Here is a 25,684-nt window from a genome sequence, read left to right as displayed (position 1 = left end):
GAGCAGGCGTTTATAGGCAGCCCTAATGATGGTACTAAGGGAGTCTGGCAGGCGGCGCAGCGCTCTTTATATACTTTGTTGACAGCACAATCTCAGAACAAACTGTTTCACCAAGAGGGTGTTTTGGGCAGAGGGTGATGCGGCAGGTAAACTTCTGGCTCAGGTGGCTAGAGAACAGCAACCCACCTCGTATATCGGGGCTATTGCTGACCCGCAGGGGAACACGCATTCAGATCAGGGGAGGATGTCGGACATCTTTAGTACCTTCTTTGCTTCTTTGTATAGGACGAGGGCGGACTATCCTGAGTCGGATCTGGATGATTATCTAGCAAATATACCTATACCTTCCCTTGCGGGGGCGGACAGCCTGGAATTAGAGGCTCCCATTACTATGGAGGAACTGGAGTTGGCCATGGCTAGTTTCCCAAGCGGGAAGGCCCCTGGGCCGGATGGCCTTCCTATTGCAGTTTATAAGACATATCCCACGACACTACTCCCTACCCTTCTGGATACTATTAACAATGCCTTTACTGTGGGCACTCTCCCTGCTTCTATGTATGAAGCCACTATTATTGTTCTGCCAAAAAAGGGGAAGAGTCCGTTGCTCCCAGAATCATACGGGCCTATCTCTTTGTTGAATGCCGACATTAAAATTCTAGCTAAGGTTCTCGCTATTAGGTTATCAAAAAAGATTGCTACGGTGGTACATTCAGATCAATCAGGATTTATCCCCCGTAAATCCACTGCTATAAATATACATAGAGTATTTCTGAATATGCAGCTCCCCGTTGATAACACGGGTAACAGAGCTCTGCTGGTTTTGGATATTGCCAAAGTGTTTGACAGTGTGGAATGGTGTTACTTGTGAGCGGTCCTGAACGCCTTTGGTCCTAACTTTTGTAAATGGGTCCGTTTGCTATACCACCACCCCTCTGCTAGAATAAAGATTAATGAAACCCTGTCTGCTGCCTTCCAGTTGCAGCGAGGCACCAGACAGGGCTGTCCCCTGTCCCCTTTACTGTTTGCCCTGGCTATTGAGCCCTTGGCTGTCATGATTCGGGAGTCTTCGGGCATTGTGGGTTTTAGGAGAGGCGCCCTGGAAGAAAAGATTGTGTTGTATGCAGATGACACCCTCCTATTTCTAGCGGATACACGATCATCCCTATCTAACGTTATGTGTCCTGCGGCCTGGGCGGAATCGGATCATCCCTCGCAATCCTTCTCCCTTCTTTTACATCTATTTAAAGGTCTGGACCCCATGTATTATCTTGATAGTGACATGTATCTTAAAAACCACTCTGCACTCCCAACGGTACGTCTAATGGGACAGGTCTGGAACTCTGCCAAGCAAGCGCTCGGGGTGGAATATTTGACTAGAATAAATTAAAATGAAAAAGTAAATAAAAAACTGGTAAAAAGTAAAAAATTATAAAATGAAAACGTGATTAAAAGTAAAACAAAAAACAAATTAAAATTATTAATCATAATAATCCGCACAGCCCAACCTGAGACCCCACCAGGCCACCTTTAAACCCACACAGGCCACCTGAGACTCCACACAGCCCACCTGAGACTCCGCATAGCCCACCTGAGACTCCACACAGCCCACCTGAGGCACCGCACAGCCCACCTGAGACTCCGTACAGCTACCCTGAGACCCCATACAGCATTCCTGAGAATCAGCACAGGCCTCCTGAGACTCCACACAGCCACTCTGAAACCCTGCACAGCCCTCCTGAGTCCCTGGAGACATCAGGCCGCCACTCTGGAGCAACACAGAGTATGTGGCTTCATATTATTCTGCATTGCTGTATAATGAATTGGTGTGTGATGGGTCTCCTTGGTGGATCAGTGGCTTTAGACCCGCTTCTGTGCTCCCTTCTTTTGGTGCGGCGGCAGCACCCCTGGAGGAGATGGAGTGATCAAGAACAAAAATTCGGGGGAAAAAATTATACTTTTCTTGTTTCTGTTATAAAATCAAATTTCTTCATAAAGTTATGCCAAAAATGATTCCTCCTAAACGTTTTTAGTAACAAAAAAAACTGTATACTAAGCAGTTTTTGTTAATTGGTAGTTACCAATTTATGTCTTTTTATAACATGGTTTTTATCCATATGGTGTCAAACAAGAAAATCGGTATTGATCCAGGTAACGGATTGGTTTAGGAAGGATATGGCTGGTATATATGTTTATCAAACTTGGGGTGTCTGCTAGATAAAGTCTTATCATTTGAGGAAGCTGGACCCCCCCCCCAGGAAAAAAAATATCTACGGCCCTGGCTAGCAAATGATTAATTTCCTGCTGCTGTAGCTGGCAGAGGTTCGAATTGAGAACAAGGTGTGATCAGGCCATTTTGTTTGCCAGTTTGTGAATCGCGAAAACCCAAAGTTCTCGATGAACACTGCATCACTGTGAACTCAAGCCACATCCCTAGTTGCAATACATCAGATTGGGTGCTGATGCTATATAAGCCAAGCAATAATGTAAAAGTAACAAAATGTATTCCACATTAAAATTGTGTGATGCCAGAATGTAGTGTTGCTGATGCTGTCTGTGAAAAGTGTTCCCAAAATGTCACACACAGATGCATTTAATTGAAAGAATTGTTGTTGTTTTTTCTGTCACCATTAAAGTCAATTAAAATGGAGCACCCTGCCATTGCTTTTGTAAATATGTTATTTTTTTTTCCCTTGGTACATGTTTCCCAGGCATTGTCCAGTTCCCCGTGTCCTTTCTTTGACAATCCCTAGTCTATTATTCTTGTAAATGGCCAGAATGGATATTGCAAATTCACCACCCGTGTAGACTGCAATGCAGTATGAATTTAAAGTGACACTAAACTTAGGTTAAATCTTAAAAATGTATTCAAGTACCCTCAGGGCAGCCATCCAAATTTTTGGGGCCCCTTACACGGCTTTAGGCTGCCCCCCCCGCACCACCGCCACACTGAGCCAATCGCACTGTTATTATTATACATTTATAGAGCTCTGACATATAACACAGTGCTGTACAGAGAACACTGAGCCAGTCACATCAGTCTCTGCACAGAGGAGCTTACACTCTAATGTTCTAATGTCCCCCCACAGTCACACTCTATTAGTATACATTTATATAGCTCTGACATATACCGCAGTGCTGCGCAGAGAACAATCAGTCAAGCTTGGAGCGGTGGAAGGAAAAAAAAAAGTGTGGTGTGCAATATAGTGAAATGAAAAGTGTCAAATTATACAGCAATCAATGCAGAATGGCACCGGCTATAGAGGACTGCAAATCCCAGCAATAATACATTATATAGCACAATGCAGAATACCACCAGCTATAGAGGAATACAACAAATCCCAGCAATACCATATACATACAGTGTATAATGTATTGCTGGGATTTGTATTCCTCTATAGCTGATGGTACATATACAGCGCAATACAACCAGCAGCTATAGAGGAATACAGCCAATCACTATTCCAGCAATACATTTATACAGCGTGTGGGGGAAGAGTGCAGGCAGTCTTTCCTGCACATTCTTCAAGCAACTTTACTTTCTTCCCCTGAGATCTTGGGACTGTCAGCAGCTGCCGTTCCCCCACGCTGCAGTCTCCCTGCAACAACGTGATCATCTTGGCGGGCAGCGGCGGGAGAGAGCTCAGAGCTGGGTGAGGCAGGGAGGAGGTGCGGCGTGAAGCGTGCGGCATGTGTGGAGCTGCGAACAGGGGCAACTAATCGAAAGCCGACTAATCGATGATGGAAAACGTTAACAACATTTTTAATCATCGATTTTAATCGACTTAGTCGATTAGTTGTTGCAGCCCCAGTCACATCAGTCTCTGTTCAGAGAAGCTTACACTCTAATGTCCCCCCCACAGTCACACACATTATTATACATGTATATAGCTCTGATGTATACCGCAGTGCTGTACTGAGAACACTGAGCCAGTTACATCGGTCTCTGTACAGAGGAGCTTACACTCTAATGCACAATGGCACCAGCTGTAGGGAGGCTACAAATCCCAGCAATACATTTATACAGCAATGCAGAACAGTATATGAATTTGACTCAGGGCTTAGTGACCCGCTGGATGCAGGTTTCTATGATCCACTGGACGCAGGGATCCGTGACCCGCTGGATGCAGGATTTCGTGATGCCCTGGACGCAGGGCTTCGTGACCCGTTGGACGCAGGGCTTCGTGACCCGTTGGACGCAGGGCTTCGTGACCCGTTGGACGCAGGGCTTCGTGACCCGTTGGACGCAGGGCTTCGTGACCAGCTGGACTCTGGGCTTAGTGACCCGCTGGACTCTGGGCTTAGTGACCCGCTGGACTCTGGGCTTAGTGACCCGCTGGACTCAGGGCTTAGTGACCCGCTGGACTCAGTGCTTAGTGACCAGCTGGACGCAGGGCTTAGTGACACGCTGGACGCAGGACACAGCTGAGACCCCACACATACCTGAGAGTGATCCTGCAGAGCCCACCATAGATGCAACACAGCCCATCTGATACTCTCTATGGTGAGCTCTGCAGGGATCTCAGGTGGGCTGGTCAGGGCTGCATATCTCTCTCCCCCTCCCTCCCTCTCTCTTTCCCTCAGCTCCTCTTACCTGGTCACCTGGCCTCCTCCTCTGCCGCTTGACTGGCCGGAAGTGACGTGATATCACTTCCGACCGGCCCGAGATCAGTCAAGCAGCGGTGCCGATTGGGGCCCCAGCCTGCTCCGATGCCGCTGGATTGTCAACCGTCCTCACCGGCGGCTGATACTCATGTAAGGGTCCCGGGCCCCTTACATGAGTATGGGCCATACCCCCCTGATTGCGGCCCTGAGTACCCTAACTATTAACAAAAATGTACCGTATTTGTGTATCAATTGACTGTAGATCCTCAAATCATCCCTGAATTTGTGCTGACACTGTCCTTCCTTCTGGAGGGTGGCTACTTTTGTTTCCCATGGTCCCTGTGTGTATTGTAAAGAAGCCACCGATCCAAGCTTGTACCCCCATGATGGACTACAATTTCACGTTTAGTTTAATAACTATTGAAATTATAGTCTATCAAGGGAGCAAGCTTAGAGTGCTGGCCCTAAAGTGTGTCTTCTGATACCCAACAATCTTGTCCATTTTTCTCATTAACCACATATAAATATTAAGGGGAGATGTTAGGCTGTGAAACAAGCTTACTAATATAGTCACAATCAGGGCCGTCACTTGTGCACAAGCTGCTGCCTGTGGGTGCCGGTGGCAGAAAAATGGAATTACCCAGCCAGCAGACAAACGGCCTCAAATAGCTAGAGCTCCATCCACTGTAGTGTTAGGGCCACCCCTGCTCCCTATTTGGTGCACACTGAGTTTTAGGCTGCACTGTGTTTGTAGCCCTGTCATGTAGTCAAGAACCAGCTGCACTCCTTACCGGAATAGTAGTAAACCTGCCAAGCAGGTGGGTGCTTGTAGTGACCACGGACGGCCCCGTGAACAATGCAGATCTAGAAAGGATTGTCACCAGCACACCAAAAGTTTTGAAGCAAAAAGTCCTTTATTGACAAATCGCCATCCAATACAAGCGCTTTCGGGGTCTCAGCAGTACCCCTTCATCAGGCTCAGAATGACGAATTCTGAGCCTGATGAAGGGGTACTGCTGAGAACCCGAAAGCGCTTGTATTGGATGGCGATTTGTCAATAAAGGACTTTTTGCTTCAAAACTTTTGGTGTGCTGGTGACAATCCTTTCTAGATCTGTAGCCCTGTCATGTCCCGTCTCTGGAGCGTCTCACAGTAATTCCTCCCAGCCGGCCACTGTGTGTACTGTTAGAGGATCATTTATCATGTGTCTGAACTGTCTCCTGCTCTGAGCAGCAGGTACGGGGGAAGGCTGAGGGGTGGGGGGGTACGGTTGAGTGAGAGTGTGTGTATATGTGTGTGTGAGGGCTTGTTCACACCACTTCCAGTGTGTTCCAGCACGATAAGCTGCTGGAACACACTGGATCACATCCTGGCTGGCTTCCTGCATTCTGGAGCGGGAGAGGGCATTCAAGCCAATGGCTCCGCAGCCATGCCCCCGCCCGTAGTGTGATTGCCCCTGCACCAGAACACGTGGCATATCAATGCCTGTGTTCCAGTCCAGTGCGATCGTCATATCTGCCACATGTGCCCTGCTGCTATCCTCCACATCTGCCTCTGCTGTGATTCTCTACATCTGCCCCTGCTGAGACCCTCCACATCTGCTCCTGCTGCAATCCTCCATATCTGCCCTGCTGCAATCCTCCACATATGCCCCTGCTGCAATCCTCCACAGCTGCCCTTGCTGTGATCCTCCACAGCTGCCCCTGCTGTGATCCTCCTCATCTGCCCTGCTGAGACCCTTGGCATCAGCCCCTGCTGAGACCCCCCGCAATTGCCCCTGCTGAGACCCTCTGCATCTGCCCCTGCTGAGACCCTCTGCATCTGCCCCTGCTGAGACCCTCCGCATCTAGCCCCTGCTGAGACCCTCCACATTTGCCCCTGCTGAGACCTTCCAGATCTGCCCCTTCTGAGACCTTCCGTTCGAGACATGAGAGCGGCACCCTTGAGCAGAGTGGTAGCACACAGTATGTAGCAAATTCATATACTATTCTGCTTTGCTGTATAATGCATTGCTGGGATTTGTAGTCCCCTATAGCTGATGCCATTCTGCATTGCTGTATAATGTTTGCCGGGATTTGTAGCCCTTTGTAGCTGATGGTGTTATTCTTCAGTGGCAGAACTACCAGGGTCTCAGCGTTTGCAGCTGTGACCAGGCCGTGGCGCTCCAACACTGTCCTAAAATCATTCGAGAATGTTGTTTTTAAAAAACTGTCACGTGACACTACAAAAAACAAGGTACCAGTAATTGATATAGGTGAGTATTTGAGGAAAAGTATCGTTACTTGTACTTGGCCTAGAAAAAATGATGTCAGTGCATCTCCACTCCGGTCCATGCCCGTACCTAGGTTAAGACATTTACTGTAGTAATATGGATGGGAGGCAGACTTAATGGACTTAATGGGAGGATGCAAAAATGCACCTTCGCCTGTGTAGGCAAAAATCCTAGCACCGGCCCTGGTCACAATGTACCTGAAAGGATGTAATTTGCCTTGTTACCACAAAACACAGAAAGTAGCAAGGAGGAGTTACAGACTAGGAATGGTTGGTATGTACAATAATTTCACCACAATCACTATCTAAATACAATATATTAATTATTTTACTTCATGTTGTGGCTCATTAAATTGCAGGCAGGGCATTCTATATGTTAACTGTGGGATACTGCTAAAGAGTAATAGACAAACAAAAGCACATACTGGTGAGAATCAGCCTATCACAAATATTATGAGCAAAGATTCAGTGATCAGGAAGCTGTGGTTAATATAAGGAAGAGTTTCTTTGTCACTGCACAGGCTGTACCTTTGCTTCTCTCAGCATGTTGCTTTCTCTGTAGTCCTCTGCACACCATGGGCACATACAACTGCTGGGGAATACTGGCTATCACTATGATGTTTCTGAGTAAGTCAATAACATCCCAAGAGGTCAAACTTTTATTTATTTTTGTCAGTAATACTGCAATACATGATGATTTCATATTTTTTGTGCACACAATATTTAATACACAACACTTATACTAAATCATGCAAGATAACTAAGCATGTAACAATGGCTATGCAACTTTTGTGTCCATTTTGCCTGACCTAGGATGGTGCTCTGCAAACTATTACTACATGCAGAGATGAGCAAACATATTAAAGTGACAGTAAACTCAGGAGTTAAATCTTAAAAATGTGTTCACATACCTTAATTATTAACAAAAATTGAGTTTATTTATGTTTCACTCATCTGCAGATCTTAAAATCATCTCTGAATTTATGTTGACTTTGTCCATTTTGGAGGGTGGCTACTTTTGTTCCCCATGGTACCTGTGTGTCTTGTAAAGTGGCCACCGCTCCAAGATAGAATACAATTTCAATGCTAATTAGTAAACTAAACATGAGATTGTAGTTCATCTAGTGGTGTATACTTTAAAATAAAATGAGTTTGGAGCTGCCCTAGGCAAGACAAAACTCGGTGGTGGGCTCCGCAGGGTCTCAGGTGGGCCGTGAAGGATCTCTGGTGGGCTCTGCAGGGTCTCAGGCTGCTGAGACCCCCTGAGACCCTGCAGATCTCAGGGGGGCTTTGCAGGATCTGTGGTGGGCTTTGCAGGCTGCAGAGACCCATATGGATCCTACAAAGCCCACCACATATCCTTCAAAACCCCCAGAGACCCGGCAAAGCCCCCCACAGATACCCCCTGAGACCCTGCAGTCTGCAGGATCTCAGGGGGGTTGTGCAGGATCTGTGGTGGGCTTTGCAGATTGCAGAGCCCCCTACAGGTCCTGCAGAGCCCACCAAATTATTGCACAGCACACCTGAGACTCTTTGGTGGGCTGTGCAGAATCTATGCTGGGCTCTGCCAGCACAGTGCTCTTACCTTGCACGGCCTCTTTGGAACACGACCTTCTTGTCCTCTGCTGCCCGACTGGACGGCCTCCTCATCCTCGGCGCCCAACACGGCCTCCTTGTCATCTTCGCTGCCCGACTGGAGCTCCGTCAATGCCTCCCGCCTCCTCCGTCGGTGTCTCTGCCCCTCTGTCTCTTCCGTCTTCGCCCCCTGCCTCTTCCGTCTTGGGGGCCACTCAACAAATTTTGTTCTCTCATGGGGGCCGCTTGCCACATTTCATACTTTAAAATAAAATGTAACTATATCCAGTATGGTACTACAGACACTAATACACACTCACAATAAGGCCCCATTCATATATGTAGGTTTAGGTGCAATTAGGGATTCCTGCATCAGAAACTTGCGTTTTCCTGAAGCAGAAATCCATAATCTGGCGTTTACAAGTCGCAGCAGTCACCTATTTAAGTTAATGATCAGGTGACAGCCGCTGCATGTAAACGTCTGCACACCGCATGTAATGGTATGTGATATGATTACATGCGGTTAGAAAACACTCTCCCTGGATGCACAATCATTCCTAACCGAATGTAATCATATCACGTATCTTTACATGCGGTGTGCAAGCGTTTACATGCAGCTGTCACCTGATCATTAACTTAAATATTTGTTCTGGAGAAATTTGGAAAAATCCACCTAGGGATGTGCCAAGGCCCTAGGGGAGGGGGCTTTCGAAAGATACTGGACACTGTCTTGTTTAAGTATAAAATTACAAATTAATTATTACAACATGATTTTTAGACAATAATTAAAATGTAATTCAATAAAACATAATTACTCCATATATAATTCACGTGATTGCATTGACATCATATTTGTTTGTACAGCATGATTGAATAATTCATCAAAGTTCATTCCTGTTTCGCCCGTGGGCATTTTCAGGGGGACAGGGATTATGTGTCCTGAATGGAGAGCAAGACATATGCATTAAATTAGGGACTGCATGCTTGTGCTAGGCAGACACACATAGAAATAAACAAATTTGTGTATAATATATAGTTTTCAAAAACTTTTTTGCTTGCATGAGACGGTCTCATTAAGTGCATATCAATACCGGATGATACGTCAAAGGTGATTGGCTATATTCACCGGAGAAATGGAGAGGCAAATCAGACACGGGAGCCACGTCAGGAGAGCAATGTGTAATTCTGCAAAGGCTTATAGATCGGCCCCAGCTGATTAGTTGCACAGTATGCAGCTGGAGATACCCAAAAAATAAACAAAAAATTCAGAAATCAGTAATACAAATACACCTTTGATCTTGTGTTTGTAAAAAAATTTGTTAAATTGTGGAATCATGATCATAATATAGTGTTTATAAAGTTTGATTGTTGAGTTCCATACAATTATAATACAATGCCGGTCATGTTTGTGTGGCACGGAGGAGGATCGCTCTGGAGACGAAAGACACATAAGGTAGAACGAATCATGTAGGAACAGAACTCTCATGAGGGATAACACCCCCAATACTTTGCCTGTTGGCATGTACTAATATAAGGATACCCCCTCTTTTTTTCTGCTTTATAACGCTGATATATACTCGATATGTGAACTTTTGTAACTAAAATATTTAAGCAGATATAGGGTCTGAGAGATATATATACATAGTTTTTGCCTTTGTTAAAATTCTGTTAAACATTGTATTGGACGGGGAGTTGTTTTTTGTGGACAGACATGGCAGATTTTTGTGGTAATGCTTGGGACGAACTTGCGATGAGGGGCGGGCTTCCGATGACCGCAATGCCGAACGGGCAGCGTGCGCTTGCGCACACCGGCCCGTCCGGCCTTTATCTTACGAACATGCTACACACCCGCCGAATATCGTACGATGCTCGGTGGGTTTTCGAACATGTTCCTAAGATAAAAGTCGTGCAACCTTACAGTAGTAGAGGTTGAACGGCTTCCACACACCTTACGATAATGGTACTATCGCGGGATTTCCAGCGATTATCGCAAGGTGTGTGGGCACCTTTAGTTGGAGATCAACACCTTGGTCATTAAATTGAAAAGATTATTAGAGAAAAAGTCCTTGGTATATTGGCATATCAAATACTTTGAACGGTACACTAGAGAAAATACTGTCCCCTGGGGACTTAGGATACAGATCTTTTCCACCGTGGCAAAAATTGATAACGATCTCAAAACCAAATGGGAGTTAAACTTACAACAATGCTTGTTAAATATGATGTCCATATTGATTGAACATTATAAGATGGAATCAAGAGCAATCGACAACAAGATTAAGGAGCTATATCGGCACTGTGAATCCCTATGTGACTCACCCCTATTTAAGGATAAGGAAAAAGACATTAAAGATCACATAGAAACTTTCACAAAAAATCTCCAAGCTGTAGAGGGACTATAAATCTCAGCACAACTTTCCTCCGCCGCCTCTCTGCCACCTGTGCCCGGTCAGCCCGCTGCAGCTCTGTAATCTCCGGCCGCTCGCTCCTCAAGGGGGTCCTCGGCAGGTCCCCAGCGGGCTGCCCTCTACAATGCCTGATCCAGCCAGCCCGGATTGCCTTGTATGCGATCTGGGCCGGTAATCAGGCATTGTAGAGGCCTGATTACCCGAATGGTCAGTCCGCCCCTGCTTGGGGGTCAAGGAGCAAGACCAAAAACTGGTTCAGCTCAGATGGATGCATTTCCCGCACCTAACATGTCCGGCAACATAGAACCTTTTTTAGTGAAACTACAGGGGGACAAGGCAACCTCCAAGTAATTGAATTATCATCTTATCCCCTTACAAAAGAAGAAATATCAGTTCTTCAGTTAGGTCTAAGCTTCTGCCCACATAAAAACTATGACGAATTTGAGGTGGTTAAGGATGTAAACTTATTTGCACAAAAATTAATTTATAAACTGATATTTGATAAGGACCCACGTAAACAGCAGAAATGGTCATCTAACCCACAGCATTGGAAGGGATACAACATGGCTGATTTTAGGGTTTTAAAAGATCTTATATCCCTATTAGATGAAAATGAGGAGGTAGATTTCGACCTCCTACACGATACCATCAGCGATGAACAAATGGATATCCCTGTTACCAATATAGATGAACTGGAGTATTTTCAGCCACCTCAAGCATATAAAGCTAAATCTGAAAAAAATGCCATCTTTTCAATTGAATGCTAATATATTATACAATACATTTGTACAAAATGTCACCAAGGACATTAAAACTAAGTTGTATCCCACCTCTAAAAAGTACAATCTAACTAGATCCCAAGGAAAAGCCCTAGGAAGCCTGCAAGACAATCATAATATTATTATCAAATCATCTGATAAAGGGGGAAACGTGGTAGTAATGGACAGGGACAAGTATAAACAAATGTGTCTACGGATACTTAATAATGAACATTGGTATAATATTATTGAAGAACAAAAAATCCACATATTTAGGAAACAATTCAAATCCCTTTGAATTTATAATTCAAATGCTTTATAATGCTTTATCCAGGACACTAATATCTAAAGACACCTTTGACTTCCTAGATATCAAATATCCACGCACACCTACTTTCTATGCGCTACCCAAGACGCATAAAAACACCTATGAGCCACCAGGGCGTCCGATCATCTCAGGCATTTCATGTCAGAATGAGCATGCGAGTAAGCTGATAGACGACTTTTTAAGACCACATGTCTCAGCTTTACCTTCATATGTGAAGGATACAATTCACTTACTACAACTCATAGATGATCTGAGCGTCCCAAGGGACACATTGCTAGTAGCTATAGATGTTGAAGCTTTGTATAGCTCCATACCACGTTTTGGGGTTAAAAACAATCAAAAATATCCTATAGGAAAGACCCAAATCTCATTGGGAATATGTGGAATTCGTAATGAGTCTCTTGGAACACGTGCTTACAACCAACATTTTTACATGCGATGGCTCCCACTACCTCCAGGTGCAGGGGGTGGTGATGGGGACACGATGTGCCCCCTAATATGCCAACCTGTACCTGGGGGGGTGGGAGCGGTCTTTGTTGTCAGATGATAAATATGTGGAAAGCCTTAGTCACGTCCTAATATGGCTAAGATACATTGATGATGTTCTCATTTTGTGGACTGGATCACACCAAGAATTAGTGACATTTATGGCATTGCTCTCTGATAACCTGTACAATTTGAAATTTACTTTACAATACGACTATAAGAGAATTTATTTCCTGGATACAGAAATCTATATCTGTAGAATATGATTTTTGATGTCATATTTTTATGTCATATTCATATTCTTGTTCTTAAGGTGAAAAGTTTAAAAGAGGAAAAATAGCTTGTAATCAAAAATGTGTTTAATTACAAAGTTACAAAATTAATAGCATAAAACAAAAAGTATAGAAATATGTAGATGTATTAATAAGTTCTTGTAAGTGTTTAAAGTTTTAGTCTCTCATGTCTGAGTGTATGTGTGTGTCCTGCATGAATGCGTGTGTCTGACTGACCAGCAAGTCAGCGTGTGTCTAATACAACCTGAACCACAGACTCTAATCTCATTGCGTATATTCCCATACTAAACAAATGTATATATAGAAAATCAATCATCACTTATGTTCATCACATGCATACATAATCCCTATATGAATAATACCCTTTTAACAATATCACAGATGATTTAAATATTATTTCAGACTATAAAGGAATTGCACCCAACACTCTGATTTTTTATACAAAGCTAATTTACTTAAAGAACGCCTAATGCTGAGAGATACAGCAAATCCCTTCTAAAGAAAGCCTTCCAAAGAGCAAACAGCCAAAACAGAATTGACTTACTATATAAAAAGAAACGAGACCTTAGAGATACCTCAATTACCACCAAATTGATTTTAACTTACAACCGACAACATATGCAAATTCGGAAGATACTTGCCAAACACTGGCCAATTCTAACATCAGACCGGGTAATAGGGAAATATATTCGGGAACAACCAGAACTGGTCTTTCGAAGATCTAAATCCTTGAGGGATACTCTAACCCAAAGTCATTTTGAGGAGAATAAAAATACAATTCTGGTGCCAAAAAATAAAGGCCTCTATAGGTGCGGGAAATGCTCTCAATGCCCCTGGCTACATACTGGAAATATGACATTCCCTTCTGTTCTCTTTGTCCATGCGTTTTGGACGATCTAGATTATGATCATGTATGCAATATACCATGAATGCGTGTTATAAGTGTATTGATAACCACAATCATGTACTTACTGTGTTATCAATGTTCCCAAATTATAAATTAAAAATAATATTATGGGATATAACAATACAGAAGGACATCAAAATGTCCACAGAATATAGAGATATACAACTATAAAGATGGCACATTGATATGAATTAATATGTGATGATTATGATGGTCTAATAATGTAAATAATATGTCCAATGCACTTAGATCTCTTCATGAATTGGGGGACTGCATGTAAAATCTGGGCAGAAATGTTTATAATAAGTTATGTAATCATTATTAATGTATATCTATTTCCATCTTCGTTTGTGGCTTGCATGTGCAACATGTAATTGAATTGGGAGAATACCCCCGGAGCTTGCTTGTTGGTCTGGGCTCGTCAGTGCACGGGAGCCATGGGTGTTTGGTGGGATCTTGAGCCCGGAAGATATCTTGGGGAAACTATGTCTGTATCACCCTCTGGCGCACTTGTAAAATAGGCGTCCTTGCTGTGACGTCATGTATGGGCCTTTTTATGGCCCTCCCATCACGCCGCGCGCCGGGGCTCCGCCCCCAGCTCCCTCCGGTTTTCGTGGGCGGGGCCGCGGAGTGCGACGTTTCAGGCAGCAATGCCGTTTGTGTGGCACGGAGGAGGATCGCTCTGGAGACGAAAGACACATAAGGTAGAACGAATCATGTAGGAACAGAACTCTCATGTTGCACCTGACAGTACTCACACTGCAGTACATACACTTTAACACACAGGTTTGACTTTGGTTTTAACACTTTTTAATATATTTTTTGTAGATGTTTTAACACACATTAATTTTACTTTTTTGTGTAATCATGTATCTCCTTTTGAATTTCTACACTTATCAGACCCATTTGATACTTTCTTCCCTCACACATGTGGATATATTTCCATATTTGCTCACTATTTTTAATCACTTACACTTTATACATCATCCTAATTGACCCTTGAATACGCACTTTCCACTAACCTACGGACAATAAGTAAATACACTCTAACCTCATACCACTAGCTACTAGTTAATACCACTAGTGTGTACATGATTTGGAGTCCTTCATATGCTGTTGGCTCCTATGCTTATTCTCTGATTATTGGCACATAATGAATGATTTGTACCTAACTCACTACGGGTGTTCTATAAATATGGTTCTGATTGTATACACATTGCTCTCCTGACTTGGCTCCCGTGTCTGATTTGCCTCTCCATTTCTCCGGTGAATATACCCAATCACCTTTGACGTATCATCCGGTATTGATATGCACTTAATGAGACCGTCTCATGTAAGCAAAAAAGTTTTTGAAAACTATATATTATACACAAATTTGTTTATTTTTATGTGTGTCTGCCTAGCACAATTTAATGCATATGTCTTGCTCTCCATTCAGGACACATAATCCCTGTCCCCTTGAAAAAGCCCACGGGCGAAACATGTCGGGGCTGTCTTCTTAAATTAATCAACAGGGATGAACTTTGATGAATTATTCAATCATGCTGTACAAACAAATATGATGTCAATGCAATCACATGAATTATATATGGAGTAATTATGTTTTATTGAATTACATTTTAATGTCTAAAAATCATGTAATAATAAATTAATTTGTAATTTTATACTTAAACAAGAGAGCGTACAGTATCTTTTGAAAGCCCCCTCCCCTAGGGCCTTGGCACATCCCTAGGTGGATTTTTCCAAATTTCTCCAGAACAAATACCTACCACTGGGGTGTGAGGTCACGCTCTCCTATACATACTGAGTTGGATGTACACGCCCACTAAAGTTGCTCCCTTTCATTAACTTGAATAGGTGACAGCTGCCGCTCGTAAACACCAATTTAGGGATTTCTGCTGCATGAAAACGCAAGTCCCTGACACAGAAATCCCTAATTGCCCTTAAAATAGAGGTGTGCATGTAGCCTAATACACTTCTACTCACCGCCCCTAAAAACGTAAAAAAAATACAACCCCCGTACATATAAAATAATACCCCCCATACACATGAAAAAATACCCCCCCACACGTGTGTGTGTGTATCCGATCCGATCCAAGTGCCGGCGCAGATCCAGCTACATGCTCTGCATCCGACAGAGATGCAAACCATGGAGCTGCTCTCGCAAGTTAGGTACGCGGTCCGTGACCGCGTAAATGACTTCTGAGCTGGCTGCGGGCCACAAAGTACCGGCTCACTGGCCGCGGTTGGCCCGCGTGCCGGTACATTGAGACTCTGCCATTTTTGCCGCCCCCCTGGAATCTGCCACCCGAGGCAAACGCCTTGTGTGCCTTGCAGCAGATACGCCCCTGAGTTCATCACAGGAATGAGCTTGGAGTGGTGGCTACTTTACAAAACACACAGGGACCATGGGGATCAAAAGTACCCACCCTACAGAAGGATGAACAGTTGTCAGCATGAATCCAGAGATGATTTGAGGATCTACAGCTGAGTTATACATAAATAATCTACAGTTTTATTTATAGTTAAGGTACTTGAATGCATTTTTAAGATTTAACTCCTGAGTTTCGCTGGAGGAATGGAGGGGGGAATCCCTGCTGGGAGTGGTGACTGACAGTCACGGCTCTCTTCATGGAGAAGATTATAAACTGAACAATCAGCAGTATGTGATCACTCAGTTCTTGATCAATAGAGCCAGCACGTGACAGCTGCAGTGTCACACATCGGCTCTAACTATGGGGATGAGTGCAATTTCACTTTCCCCATAATTCTCCTTTGAACTGGGCAATGTGGTACACACTAAAGTGACAATGCTTCCAGAAAGTCATGGAGCACAAGGAAAAAAGGGAATTGGGCGGAGGGACAGGATGACAGGGGGAGAAGGGGAGACAGGGAGATAAGGGGTTAAATTGAAAATGAAGGAAAACAAGGCAGGAGTGGTCTCCTCCTGATTGGAGACTAGTGGGAGAGGGTGGGATTTCCATGGGTGGGGATCCTGGGGAGGAGACCGGAAGAGGCCAGTTTGAGGAGGATTTCAACAGGAGAAGGTAATTCATTTATCCCTGTTGATTGCTAGCCAGGATGAGTGGTTTGGAGGAGCTACTGGCGCGGGTGCGGGAGGCTGCGGCGTCATGTGGCGCTTCCTGGGTCCAAGCCCAAATGACATCGGTGCTGACTGGTGTTCCGCCTAGCCTTGATGTCCCAGTTGACCCCTGGTTCCGGAGGTCACCAGGTTCGCTGAACTGGACAGGCCGCCTGACGTATTGGTTTTGCATGCTGGGGGCAATGATTTGGGTCAGCGGTCTATGCGAGAACTGATTCGAGACGTGAAATACGATTATTTGCGGCTTTTGGAAGCTTTCCCATGCATGATCATTGTGTGGTCGGACGTCGTGGCCCGCACGGCGTGGCAGATGGCTTGGTCCGTGGATAGAGTGAACAAGGCAAGGATCAAAGTCAACAAGGAGGTGGGGCGTTTTGTGGCCCGAAATGGGGGGGTGGTGGTTAGGCACCGCGAATTGGAGGTGGAAATGGGGCAGTACCTACGTGACGTGATGGTGTGCACCTGAATGCTGTGGGGACGGACCTCTGGTTCCTGGGTCATCAGGACGGAGTGCAGAGAGCGTTGCGTCTGTGGAGGGGCTCCAAAGCGTAGGCGTACGCTTGTGTCGCTGTGGCGGTTTGGGGTCCTTGAAGGTAGCAGGGATACCACAGTTTTTTATGCAAAATGTTTTGTTGGGGACCCATCACAGGTGTGGGTGTCCGTTTAAGTGGTGCTCAAGGGTCGAGCAAGTACTTTGGGCTGGATGGGTCTACGGTTGGCAGAGAGACGTCCCCGAGGCGGTGGTGTTGCGGCTGGGTACACAGTACTAGGCATCTGAAGCCGTAGACACATTTGGTATGGGGCGGTGTTCCTTTTCTCTTGTTACAATATGTGCCTTCAGGGACCCGGAAACCTGGGAGACGTAAAACTGTTGTTTACACTGTGTTTTTTTACCTGTTGTGTCTTACAGAGAATATTTGGGTTTTATTTTTGTATTAAAGTTTTATATTTAATTAAAGAAAAGTTGCTGCTGTGGCCTTTAAACTCCATATAGGTCTGGCGTGTTTTATTTGGGAACAAGGGAGTGTAAGTGTGGTGGGGGGACAGGCCACGGTAAGCAAGGTTGTTGCAGGTAAGAACGGTATCCCTCTAATATACCCTTGTCATGATAAATTAACACTCTTTTTGAGTTCGGAAAGGATGCTGGAGGGTAAATAAGAGAAGACTTTGAGGGCAAAACTGGACTTAGACTGGATTGTATATCATATTTGCCTTGTTGATATAAATTTTCATCTATGTAAAGTATTGACGTGCTTTATGATTTGGATTGACATCTTGAATATATTATAAAATGTCATCATTATAGCTGAATCTACTGATCATAACAAGTACAATGTATGATGTCTGATACAATTGCTGAATCACATTAACGTATTCTTTGTGGGACTTGCAGCTAGCAAAATCTTAATCTTCTTCTAACTTCAGGATAATCTTTGTTAATTCTCCTTAGGAACTGTTATCTGAGAATTGCAGACACAATGTTTAGACAATTTCCTATTCTTTATACGTGTGAGATTTTCAGATTGTTGAGGATATGTTTTCAATTGTATTGTACACAGACCCTATCACACATAGTTTTTGTTTACTTTGTCATCAAGAAAAAAATAATTCACTTCCATTCAGCTATAAAGGGGTTAAAGGTTTGAGGCAAGGTACATATGCCTACCTTCAGCACCACTGTCCTTACCTAATCCAGCTTTGCCCCCAGTACTTGGATAAAATATTAAGAATCAATAATGTCTTTCTGCATCAAGTGACAGACTTTTTTGCAAGCATACCCCCCAACCAACTGACTATAATTTACCCACTTTCCGAGCCAATGGTGCTTACAGGTATGGGGAAAGCATGTGACCTTCCCTACTTCCTCCCAGGGAGCAGTTGTGGAGCCCGAATAGTCAATTGCCAAGGCCAAACACTGCCATGTGAAGGAGAGGAGCGCAGCTCAAGGCACAAGCTGGGAAAGGTCCTGTGCTAAAATGAAGTAAATGCTATGCACATGCACTGTTACATCATCCCACTCCAGCCAATCAAGAGGCCGAAAATGCTGAAAGTTTCCTTAAATATAATAGCACCCTGCCTCAGTACTTCTCTCAAGAGCCTAAAGCCCTCATGAATAGGCTAGCTCTTGGGAGTAGTTATATAAATATCAAAATGCCTTGATGGGTAGATGGCAGTCTGGAGGACAGTGCCCTTCATTCTGGACGGTGGCTACTACTTTTGTTCCCCATGGTCCCTGTGTGTGTTGTAAAGTAGCCACCGTTCCAGCTCGAGACGGGCTGCATCTTAACGAGGAAGGTGTAGCACTTTTGGGGGAAAAATGGTTAAAAGACTGGAGGAGCTTTTCAACTAGATAAAGAAGGGGAGTTAATAAAAATAGATAAAATTAATATAGAACAAGTAACTACAGGGGTAATTAATATAGAGGGCAGTAATACAAGGGGGACAGAGGGCTCACTCCAGTCAATATAGATATAGATACAGATCACCCAATCACTCAAATTAATCTAAGTAGTAAGGTATCGCCCATACCTGTCAGAATGTTTATACTGCTCTGATATACAGTTCTATTTATGGAAACAATTAAAAATCTATGGTTAAGGAGATTCCCAATGTATTTCCATAAATCAAAATTTACGCGAGTTCTTTCATTTGCGCTGACTTCGAAGACAAAAGGAATACCAAAGTATACAAAATATAAATATTTATTTATCAAAAATCAGTGCAAAAATAATAATAAAATATAATTGGTAACGAACAAAGAATATGGATCAGATAATATCAATCAATTTGATAACACGGGTAATGCATAAAAATGTAACCACTGGATATTGTTCAAAATATAAATGTAACCAAGAAAACACGACTTTTTAAATGTAATGGGTATCTTCTCAGTATTACACAGAATAAGAAAACGAAAGGCTCAGAATTGACATGTGACTTCTCTCAGCACAGATATTTACCAACTCTAACTTTCACAGCGCATGGGCGATATTTATCCCATCATGCACAGGGCTGGCAAAAAGCCCAGACCAGTCAAAGTAGAGAAAAATTACCACCAGTTTAATTCAATATATATATGACTAGACCATTGACTAGAAACTGAAATCAGTTTCCTGGAGATTATACAAATGTATAAAACAAAAGTATATCATTATCTCCCCAGATTGAAAGACACAATTTTTACTGCAGTTAAAAATTATCTCAGATCAATCTAGATCCTACAAGAACTTAATGGTTTACCTGAATATATATATATATGTGGCTGATGATAAAAAGTATACTTTACCAGCAATTTAAATTTAGTTGTTTTGGAAGAAGTCAGCAGTCAATGCTCAGCAACCAGGGAAAGTCAGGTTCTCTTTAGTTCAGTTTCCTGGGACAGCCGTCCTCAGCCTCTGACCTATCCCCTTGGAATGTATTTGCTTACTGCCTTGTCTTGTTCGACTCTCTCTGATGATGGAATTCGAATCTCCCTCAGCTTCTGGTCCCCTCTCTATATCCCCCCCTGAGGTGTGGGCTTAGTTTGATCTATCACGTGATTACTGACGTGGAACCTTTAGGTACCTCGGCTTATATTCGGGACGGCTTATACTCGAGTATATACGGTAGTGGGGCGCAAGAAATGGGTAAACATGTAACCCATACTAGTACAAAAATCAAATGTATGTACACCAATGCTAGAAGCTTAGCAAATAAATTAGTAGAGCTCTAAGTTATGCTACTCGAATAGGACTTCAATATAGTGGGAATAGCTGAAATTTGGCTAGATAGCACGCATGACTGGGCTACCAATATAGAAGGGTACAACCTGTTCAGGAGGGACAGGGTTGGGAGAAAGTGGGGGTGGTGGGTTATGCATGTATATTAAAAATATCCTAAATAAGCACATACGTGATGATATCACGGCAGAGAACATTGTCCTGACTCTATACACTGGCATATGTTGCATAGTCCTGACCACTGCACTCTATACAAACTAATTTGTCTTGACTTCTGCACAGTTGTGAGTGTTGAAATCTTTACCATTCTTTATGGCATAATATATGCTACTCAATGAAGGGGGCACACTGACCACACAGACCTGGCCACAACATACAACTTTTTTTTAATAAAATTTTTCTTTAGTATAGACTCAGACAAAGTGTTTTCTCTATCTTTACATTATGTGTGCATAAAACTATATGCAATGAAGGAGGTAATCAATATTGTTATTATTATATGCTGCAGAATGGCTTTCCTTGGTGTCCCACATCTTTTACAATCATAGCAGTGCCCCTGTAGGTTTGTGAGATAGAAGTAGTTGGTTACAGCTGAATTGCTGCAATTAAGATATATGCAACTATTCACTTGCTGTAGTGTCCAACAATCCTATACGCACAATTAGTAAAAACTCATACACATGGCCATCAAGGCATTACCAGTCCATTACCTATATAAAATAGGACATTTCTGTAGATAGAGGGTGGAAAAGCAGTGAACTATACTTAGAATTGCAGGTAAGATACACATACTGTACCAGGCAGTTAGGCACTAAGGCACTTAGTGGCTTTCAATAACAACAAGCTTAAACTACACTAAAGGTAACACACTTCTGTGTCTCAGTATTGCCTGATATAAACTGGCTCTAACTTTCAAAAGCTTGGTCTCTGAAATTTTTTTCTGACTGTACCTCACACTGACTCCATTTTTGTTGCATGACATCTATATTTCACAATCATTTCTGATCATGTTGTTCCATGTTGAAATGATTGCAACATGCATTTTCAGCAGATTTGCCAGCTGCACATACATTCTGCAAATCTCTTCTATCAGACTCCAAAGGTCTATTTATCTATTGGATGTTTTAAGTCTGGTCACTGGTATTCCATATGTGTGCTTTAGCAGAAACTGGGATTCATCAGACCAGGCTACATTTTTTCAGTCTCAACTTTCTGTTTTTGGCTAACAGAAGTGGAACCCGCTACCTCGGGTGTTGGTCATGTGATGTATTCAAAGATCACAGTTGTAAAGAGTGGTTAGCAGAGTTACTGTAGCCTTGTTGAGTCTTGCAGCTCCAACAATGCAGGCAGAGGATACCTTGGCTAGAACATACAGAAAAAAAAAAATAACACAGAGAGCAAAGACCTAGTGTTTTTACACAAGAGTAAATTACAATACAATTGTATGTAGAAAAGGAGCTTTAAAACACTTGGACTCATGTCATCCAAGAACCAGGATAGAGTGCAATACTTGGCCATCCCTAAATCTCCCAATTAATCGGAGTGCCTTATCCTGGTTCTTGGATAAGATGAGTGATATGTCCACATTTCCAAGTGTTACAAAGCTAATTTTCTGCATACAATCCTGAGTGTATTTTCACCCTCTTATAGTATTCCACTCTTGGGTTAATACACTACTAGGCAGGGGCTGACTGGCAACTTTTAGCCCAGGGGTCTACTAGGTCTTTGCACTTTGTGTTATTTTTTTCTGTATGTGTCAGATCAAAATGGACTAGCATTAAGACATAGAGGAAGCTATTAAAGCTGCTGAACGTTATACCAGTTAGCAATTTTATTTTTTTGAGTGAAGTCAGTTTAGATCTAGCAGCAGAATGACAGGTGAAAAGAGATCAGGATCTACAGAAAAGAGACAAAACACTGCATGTCTTCCAACATGCAAACATCTCTTGTTTATATGATCTTGATTAGCAAACTTTCTGATGCAATGAAAGCTTTCACTTTAATAATTAAAGCTTTCACTTTAATTATATGCTCGCTTACAAAAGCAGTAGGGCCTATAAAAAAGGTGCCATCTTTCACTTGTATGTAGGGCACAATGACCTCCAAATACAGCCCAACTTATATGGCGAAACATAAGGAGACACATGAGAATTATGTGATGGGAGAGACAGGCAACATCAAAATGCAAATCACAAGTCAGGAGTGGTAGTCTGAAAATTCATGGGTACAAAACTTCCAGATAAATTCACCCAGGCTGAAGGAAAATACCAGAAAGATTGTAATAGGCAAAGTTTTACAGTACACAACAGTAGTAAGGGAATTCGGGTTAGATTTTTTTTTCTTAAGAGGTAGAGGTTTTACTGCATTGTAAGGCTATAGTAAAGTACATTTTTGTCAACTTTTCATTTGTATTACTCTACAGGCTGAACAAATAACCTATAATGTTTTCCTTTCTGCATAGGTGGGGTCCATACTAGTGGAAAACTGGAGGAAGGACTAGGTGAGTTTAAGCACAAAATTGCAAAGGATCACCCTATGGTATTATTGTACATGAAATTAAAATAAAAATGCAAATATGTTTCACTAGTCTAACCAATCAACTTGAATATCTTTGACTTAAAGTGGACCACTGAATAAAGTTTCCTGGCAACCAATTCCTTAAAGTGGACCTTTAGCTTTTGCTTTGCATCCTGGGAAGGTTACATCAGCAGAGCATTGCTGCAAAATCGCATCTGTAATCTCATGAGAGCTCAAGGAAAGGCGTTTTCCTCCTCTGAGATGATGTACATGTCACATGTCCTAGTCACATGTGCCAGAGTTCCAGGAAATAAAGGGAGATCTAGTAACTGCCTTTAATTAACATGACCACTGTCAGAAGAATGGGAAAGAAATAAGGTATGCAAAGAATACAAAGCCTGCAATTATCTAGAAGTATGTGTTTGTAGATTTTCATTACTAAACATTTCTAAAGGGGTCAAAGGAAATCTCACCGCTCCAATTCCTTAGCCACCATCAGGACTCCCCAGGTCCAATAGGTGCATCTCCACCTTGGAATGTAGTAGGTATACGAACAGACCGCACTATTCAGAGAATTCCAATACCTCAGGGCCTGTTCACACGACGTCCGTTTTGTGTGCTGACCGGCTCCGTACGCTGCTGCACTCAAAATGCATCCCTATGTGTTTTATGGGCTCCAGTTCTCACGTGCGCAGTCCGTTCAGCTTACGACAGAAAAAATACTGCATGTCACATTTTGTCAGGTCCGGAAACGCAAACGCGTCAAAAATGCACTGCGCTGCAGCTAACATAACACATCACCCGCAGGCTTATTCATAGAGGTCATAGTGCTGGCATTTGTTGCTTTATATACTTTTATTCACTGTTATACTGGATTTGCTGTGAATTTCAATAAAGTCTGAAGTATTGGAATTCTCTGGATAGTGCAGTCTGTTTGTATACTACTACATTTCTTAAGGGGTGTTTGTTGTTATTTGTTAGAGCCGTGTCCATACAGAAGGCTACCGTGTTGCCAAAATGTAACAGGGAAATGTCTTAAATATATTTGAAGGGTGTCAGCTGGAAAACTGTCCAAACCTAGTTCATATTGAATGAAGGTAGGGGGTACCTGGGAGATCCACATAAGTGACCTCCTAAAAAAAAGTTGCAAATTAGAAAATTTGCTGCCAAGGGCCTCTGAAACAGAACACCCAGAGCACAAAGCTAACCCTCAACAGTATTAAGGGTCAGGGACCTATCCACCTCAGACTCGAGAAATAGAAGAATACATCACACAGAGAATCTACACAGATGAATCTTGCTCGATTCACAACAGAAACAAATATGTTTTCCTTATCCAGTGATACACCTTTTGCAAGTTGGCCTTACAAGCCCTTAACATGGTTGGGATAGCCTCCTTTGATAGCCATGCTGTTAGAGCCAGTGATCAGGAAGCAGAATGATAAATGGCACCCGGAGACAGGAGATCAAGATGGTCCATAAAAGAGAAATGGATCACTGGAAAGCTGATGAATAAGATCTGGGTACCCAACTCTCCTTTTCCAATCTGGAGCAATGAGAAGCAATGGAATTCTTTTTGCCTTTGATTTTGTGAAGCGGATAAGGAAGCAACTTTAGGAAAGGGAATTAATAAATAGGATTGTAATGATTCCATGGAACAAATCAAGCTTTTGCAATCTGAGTCCACATTATTTTGCAATCTGATTCCACAGCTTTTGCAATCTGATTCCACATTCTGGAGAACTCAACTCTAACACAATGCTCAAAAGCCAAGCCTCCTCCAGCGACTGTCACTGCGACTGGGCACCCAGGAACCCTCCCCAGCCTTGCAAAATAACATTTGTGATCACTACCTTCCCCTTCAAAGGGTAGACTAAACTGCCTGATATCAAGGCCAGAAACTAAAGCTACCAAGGACAGCCACATTCTGGCCATCTCCAGCGAGGATGTTCCACTGCAGACATCTTGTGTGATACTGGGAGAAAGGCACCACCTCAAAGGAGGCTACCATGAGACCCAGAATCTCGAAGATCACCAAGGGCATTTGTGCAGCTGATGAACCTGAGACCGAAGCTTCTCTGGTATCTCTTGAGACAGAAAAACTATAGTGAGAAAGTTATCCAACACGAGACCCAAATACTCCAAGCCACACTTTGGTGCTAGAGAGGAAATATGCAGATTGAGAATCCAGCTGAACGTACACAATTACATACTTGTTAAGGTTGAATAAAGACACAGGTCCATCGATTTTAACCTTTTTGGTTGTGTGTGTGTTTGTTACTTATATTACCTGTACTTCTATATGTCTTGCTTGCTGAGAAAATAATTTAGAAGGGAGTTCAACAATTTTACAGTTCTCACAGTAAAGAATACCCTTCGCAATTTCATATTAAGGGGGTTATTTACTAAGCTGCCAAGAGCCGAAGTAAAGGGAGCCGCATGCCATTCGGCTATTTATTTCAGCAGAGTATGGCTGATTTCAGCCGTACACCGGCTGGCTTCGGTTCCCTTCAGTTCAGCCGAACATGCTCAGCATGTGTGGCTAAGCCGAAGTGAAGAACACTTTCAACACTGACCTAAACCTCCGGCAGTTAACTCGCTGCCGTTCGCCCCTATTCTCATAGGGGCCGAACAGCAGTGAGTGAATAGCTGAATGCTGCCGAGGTAGCGAGCAATGCCAAGGAAATATGACCTGGTATGGTGGAGGAAGGGGGGGC

At 43.1% G+C, this 25,684-nt stretch overlaps 1 long non-coding RNA gene across 1 annotated transcript in view; it reads left to right on the top strand.

Annotated features, from left to right (window-relative positions):
- LOC108800091 overlaps positions 1 to 25,684 on the top strand; it is a 39,857-nt gene that overhangs the window by 10,566 nt on the left and 3,607 nt on the right. Inside the window, exon 2 of the long non-coding RNA XR_001942070.1 lies at positions 22,912 to 22,950. This is a non-coding gene — a long non-coding RNA (uncharacterized LOC108800091). The remainder of the gene's footprint in view (positions 1 to 22,911; positions 22,951 to 25,684) is intronic.

Source organism: Nanorana parkeri, unplaced genomic scaffold (assembly GCF_000935625.1).
Source record: "Nanorana parkeri isolate BGI_ZX_2015 unplaced genomic scaffold, ASM93562v1 scaffold1907, whole genome shotgun sequence".
Taxonomy (NCBI): Eukaryota; Metazoa; Chordata; class Amphibia; order Anura; family Dicroglossidae; genus Nanorana; species Nanorana parkeri.
This window is presented reverse-complemented; position numbering and strand designations above follow the sequence as displayed.